Source organism: Eumetopias jubatus, unplaced genomic scaffold (genome assembly GCF_037043125.1).
Source record: "Eumetopias jubatus isolate StellerSeaLion01/CBP00866 unplaced genomic scaffold, mEumJub1_p1.0 scaffold_2, whole genome shotgun sequence".
NCBI classification, from domain to species: domain Eukaryota; kingdom Metazoa; phylum Chordata; class Mammalia; order Carnivora; family Otariidae; genus Eumetopias; species Eumetopias jubatus.
In genome coordinates, this window is record NW_028274808.1 from 14,984,869 (window position 1) to 14,991,447 (window position 6,579).

A 6,579-nucleotide genomic window follows, 5' to 3' on the forward strand; every position below is an offset into this window, starting at 1 on the left:
CATACATTACATCATTAGTTTTTGATGTAGTGTTCCATGATTCATTGTTTGTGTATAACACCCAGTGTTCCATGCAATACACGCCCTCCTTAATACCCATCACCAGGCTAACCCATCCCCATCCTTCTCCCCTCTAAAACCCTCAGTTTGTTTCTTGGAGTCCATAGTCTCTCATGGTTTGTCTCCCCCTCCAATTCCCGCCCCCCTTCATTTTTCCTTTCCTTCTCCTAATGTCCTCCATGCTATTCCTTATGTTCCACAAATAAGTGAAACCATACGATAAACAAGCAAGACTTTCTCTGCTTGACTTATTTCACTTAGCATAATCTCCTCCAGTCCCATCCATGTTGATGCAAAAGTTGGGTATTCATCCTTTCTGATGGCTGAGTAATACTCCACTGTATATATGGACACATCTTCTTTATCCATTTGTCTGTTGAAGGGCATCTCAGCTCTTTCCACAGTTTGGCTATTGTGGACATTGCTGCTATGAACATTGGGGTGCATATGGCCTTTCTTTTCCAGAGGGATGTTTTAACTACAAAAAGGGAAAGATGTGTAGGCCAAAATAGAGGTCCTGTAGAGTGACTTATGTGAATAATTAGTTGTTGGGACCTCCAACAAGTTCTTCCCATGCTCCACTCTACAAGAAGCTAGTCATTAACCCAGCTACCCAGGTCCTGGAGCACACTCTCTCCTCATTCTGAGTCTTTTTTCTCTGAAAGTACCCCAAGCAATCATGCCCTAGAAGGAAAAATAGGCAAGGGATTCACCTCAGAAACTCCCCCCTAAAACTGATCAGAATCGGGTGGTGCAAGAGCTTTCCCACAGTGGATTTCCCTCACTCTGGTTACTGTGGTTTCCTTTCTCCTGGATTTCAAGCTACTATTGCAGTCAACTGAAGCAGCTCTTTGTTGCTACCCTCATTTTTTGGACATCATTGTCTTCCCAAAGAAGCTGTTCTCCCTAAAATAATCTCCAATGTTTCATTCCATTCCAACAGTTAAGAGGTGGCAACCACAGACACAGTACCTGCTCTTAAATCTGATATCATCTGTAAAAAGAACAAATTATTCAATCTTCTCTGTTTTATCTGTAAAAAGTACTTGTGATGGAACTTACAACCAAAGGATAACCCACTAATGAAAAGTGCTGCTTCCTCAGGAGAGAAGAGCACCAGCCCCCCATAGGATTACACTCTTTCAGGTAAAGTCCACCTCAAGAGAGTCTGATAGCAGCCTAGCTCTCTAGTGTTTTCTACCTTCCATGAGAAAGTCTTTGTATTGGACACAACACCCTGTCTTCAGGAGCTGGTGAGAATACTTAGCAGGCAACTCTTGAATGTTAATGAGGCACATGACCTGTAGCACATCTAAGCACAACTAAGCACAGGGTTACTCATTTCTTTAGCACTCATCCTAACATCAGGCATACTCACCCATGGCATCCAAAATACTTAATCTTCCTCAGAGGTGATTTTTGTACCTAAAACCTAGCAGCCTGAGGAACCCTGAGGTATACAGCAGGTGTATTAGACCCTATGGGTCACATTATGAGCCAACAAAGGTCAATCTAAGACACTTCTACAAATAAGTTAAGAAATCCAGCACCATAAATAATAATGTTTTGTATTTAAAAATGAAAATACTGTAAAGCAATGAAAAAGGAAAGCCCACAATTGTAAATTTGTTAATTGGGAAAGAATTTACAAAGAAGAGCTATAGAGCAGTATGGCCCAAGAGTAGGACAGATGGAATAAGAATAAAGTCTTCCAAGGTAAAAATTTAAATGAAATTGGCACTTAAATTAATGTGTATAATTTGGGAACAAATATGAGTTATACATCATGTGTTTATAAGATTTTGTTATAATACGGACCAATTTCCAGAGTTTGAAGTTGGTGGTATAGAGTTGGCATGTTGCTCTTATTTTCCAGGAAATAATCCAAAAGCATAAGAGAAAATGAGCAAAAAATAAAAATGTGTGTGTCTGAGAGAGAGGGAGAGAGAAATTAAGAGACAGCAGGAATGCCAGATCACAAAATAGTAGAGGGACTGTGAAAAGCAGTGGGGATCAATCAGCTATGAGCATGGAAGGATATAGAGAGAAAATGCAACTGCAGGGTCGTAAAGCCAGCAAACTATACTTATCAAAGTGAGGGAGGCACCATGAAGCACAAAACTTAAATCCTTTGTTTGCAATAGTGGGAACAGGGGTACGTGCACTGATGATATAAGTTCTCATGGAGGAAGCGGTCTATCTCTGTAGAAACAGGAGAAAAGAGATTTGGCATTATGAAAAAAAACCCACCCAAACCTACAAACAAAACTGTAGGTCACAAGAAAAATCCCAGCCGGGCAGGAACATGGTTTGGGTTCCTCCCCCCAACATAATGTCCTACGAATAGCTGGTCCAGGAGTAATTTGCCTGTTTCAGAGATGAGTAAGTAAAAAAAAAAAAAAAAAGAAAGAAAGAAAGAAACCATACAGGATCTATAAAGCATATGTCAAGAAAAAAAATTAAAAAGGTGAAGAGGATAAACATTAAAAAAAAAAGTGGTAGTCATCAACCACAAAAGAAAAATGTTTCCATAGAATGGCTGAATTGCATTACTTCATGAATTAAAAGCAACAACTTTAAAAAGCAATCAGTCCTTTGAAGCAAGAGCTCAAAGCAGAGATGCAATAACTCAGGGAAGAAAGAATGAGGAACAGGAATACATAAGACATAAGCTGGCAGAACTCAGGGAACAAGTAGAAGAAAAAAGTATAGCCATCATATCAGAATGAAAGCAATATACCAATATATATATTCCTATTGGTTCTCTCCCTCTATATCCTATTTGTTCTGCTTCTCTGGAGAACCTTGACTAATACAAGTGTATATATAATAGTAGGGAACTAATAAATACTGTCTAAAGAAGTGAGAGATTAAGAGCATACTATAAAGTTATAAGGGTAAACTCTGGGGTAAAAAGCCCCAAATCTTGCTACCTATTAAAAGAAACACATTCAGGGCACCTGAGTGGCTCAGCTGGTTAAGCGTCTGCTTTTGGCTCAGGTCATGATCCCAGGGTCCTGGGATCGAGTCCCACATCGGGCTCCCTGCTGCTCCCCCTGCCTGTGCTCTCTGTCAAATAAATAAAATCTTAAAAAACACACACACACACACACACACAAAACATAGAAAATAGATCATACACATCATCTTGAAAGAGACAGAAAAATAGAAAGCACAAAATAAATAGAACAGAACCAACACCAAATATATCTTATCAAAAAATGTAAATGAATAAATTTACCCTTTTCAAGCAAAACTGAGAGAAGCACAGGGAGAACAAACACAGCTGCTGGTCCAGGAGCACAGAGATTAGAGAGCATAAAAGTGGGTGGAAGGAAATGAAAACAAAGTGTTAGAAAAGGCTAGAGAGAGAATGATAGATGGGAAGAACAGAGAAAGGAGATTCACCGTAAGCGTAACTGCAGTGCCCAAAAATGAAAGTTCAAATAGTTGAACAGGATAAATAACAATTCAAGAGAATATTTTTTTTAAGATTTTATTTATTTATTCATGAAAGACAGAGAGAGAGAGAGAGAGAGAGAGGCAGAGGGAGAAGCAGGCTCCCAAGAAGCAGGGAGCCTGATGCGGGACTCGATCCCAGGACCCTGGGATCATGACCTGAGCCGAAGGCAGACGCTTAACCATCTGAGCCACCCAGGTGCCCCAATTCAAGAGAATATTTTTGAGATAAAGAAAGCTGGAATCGACAAGTCAAAAGAGTACACTGCATTCCAGGAAAAACTGATCCCTAATACTAAATATTTAGATATATCCTAGTAAACTTACTGGACTTGAAAGGTTTAAAAAAGAATCCTCTGGCTGTCCAACCAAAAAGATTAAGTCATTTATAAGAAAAAACTCAGAGGGACCTCAGACTTCTTCACAGCAGCAGTCGGCACTAGAAGACATTAAGAAGGAAAGGTGACCTTGGGGGACCAGGGTGGCCAAAGTTGGTTAAGCCTCTGACCCTTGATTTTGGCTCAGGTCATTATCTCAGGGTTGTGAGATCAGGCCCTGCATTGGACTCTGCTCTGGACATGGTGCCTGTTTAAGATTCTCTCTCTTCCTCTCCTTCTGCCCCTCCATCCCCTCTCTCACCCCCCTCCCTCTCTAAAAATAAATTAAAATAAAATAAGAAGGAAACAGATTCTGACATAAAAGAAAAAGACAATCTTTAACATTCAAGAACTCAAGGAATATTGTCCCTAGGAGCCCTTCATAAGTAACATACTAGGGGAAAATTTAACCAGGAAGAGATAATCCGGAAAACTAGGGCATAGGGTTGGCAGTGATCATTGACTCTATTTAACAGTATAATAAAGATTAAAGCAAACTTGAAGATTAAAGTGATAGAAAAGAAAGTAAATATTGTATTGTTTGATAACACAGAAATGATACAATTAATAAAAGTTGGGGCAGAAGCTGAGTAAGAAGGTAGGTGGTAATAAGTATACAAATTTCCTCATCTTTAATAGGTGGGATCAAAGGTCGCCAAAGTTGGCAAATCAAATAATGTTTTTCCCCCCCAAGTGTTCAAGGGTAAACAGTGAGAAAGATACTCAGTGAAATTTGAGAATGGTATACATACTCAACAATCAACTAAATTTGGGAACAGGACATAAAGTAGTGTGATGGTTAATTTTATGTGTTAACTTTCCTGGGCCATGGGGTGGCCAGATACTTGGTTAAACATTGTTCTGGATGGGGTGTTAGGGTGGCTCAATCAACTGAGCATCTAACTCTTGATTTCGGCTCAGGTCATGATCTCAGGGTTGTGAGATTGAGCCCTGAGTTGGGCCCTGCGCTGGGCGTGGAGCCTGCTGAAGATTCTCTCCCTCTCCCTCTGCCCCTCCCTAGGCCCCCCCCCCAAAAAAACAAAAAGCACTGTCTTGGTCATCTCTGTGAGGGTGTTTCTGGATGAGAATAATATCTGAATTGGTAGACTGAGAAAACAGATGGTTCTCCCCACTGTGGGTGGGCTTCATCCAATCTACTGAAAACCTGAACAGAACAAAAAGTTAGAGGAAGAGAGAATTTGCTGTTTTTGCCTGACTGTCTTGGAGCTAGGACATCAGTCTTTTGCCTTTAGAATCAGACTTGGATTGGGGCATATACCACTGACTCTCCTGTTTCTCAGATCTTCAGACTAAGGATTAGAACCGTACCAGGAGCTCTCCTGGCTTTTTGGTTTGCTGACTGCAGATCTGGGGCTTCTCAGCCTCCAAAAACATGTGAGCCAATTCCTTACAATAAATTTCTTTATTATATATATGTATATGTGTGTGTGTATATATATATATTCCTATTGGTTCTCTCCCTCTATATCCTATTTGTTCTGCTTCTCTGGAGAACCTTGACTACTACAAATGTATATATAATAGTAAGGAACTAATAAATACTGTCTAAAGAAGTAATAGATTAAGAGCATTCTGTAAAGTTATAAGGGTTAACTCTGGGAAAAAAACCCAAATCTTGCTACCTATTAGAAGAAACACATACATACAAAACATAGAAAACAGATCATATGCATCATCTTGAAAGAGATAGAAAAAGAGAAAGCACAAAATAAATAGAACAGAACCAACACCAAATATATCTTATAAAAGAATGTAAATGAATAAATTTACCCTTTTAAAGAAAACAGTTTTCATACTGAATCACAAAGTAAAATATAACTCTGCGCAGCATTTAGGAGACATGACTAAAACAAAATTATGCAGAAAGTTTGAAAATAAAGGGATAAGCAAAAATATATCAATAAAAGCAAAAAATAGTCAATGGGGTACTGTGTAGAGTGCTTACATTGCTTTGTACATAGCAAGTGCTATTAAAATGATGACAAAAAATAAACTACCCAAGAAAGCAGGAGTTGAGATATTAGCAGACAAGAATGCAGGTGAGACCAGGAATGGCCCTGCTCAAAAGGGAAGACATTTATTAAATCTTGTCTGGTGACCTTCTCCCAAACTAAAAGATAGGAAAATGAATAATCTTTTTCTAAGACAGGAATATCCCCATGCATTAATTAACTTGGAATGGTGTTAGCCATTGCTTGCCTTGACTAGAAACAACGTGGTTAATGTCACCCATCCATCTATCCATGCATATACACTAATTATGCTGGTATAGAGCTACGGATATGGCTATATTTAGGATTTTCTTTTTTTATCCTAAAACTAACTCTTTCATCAGTAACTCTTGGATGTTTTTTGCCAGAGGCAACAAAATACGAACTCTGTCCTAATTTTTTTCTTCTACTGCATACATGAAGAATTTCCGGTCTATTAGCAATTCTGGAGCATTCTCACATCCCTATCCAGGCTGATCACAGCCTCTGGCTTCCCTGCTAGGTTGCCGTACTCCAATACAATTCTGTGATGCAGCGCCAACATCCCCCCCACCCCAAACATAAGAAAGCATCTGCAAAAACAACAACAACAACAACAAAAAACAAGTACAATAACATCCTCTGTCTTTCCCAAACGCTAGAGATTTTCTATGTCTTCGGATAGAAGGTCA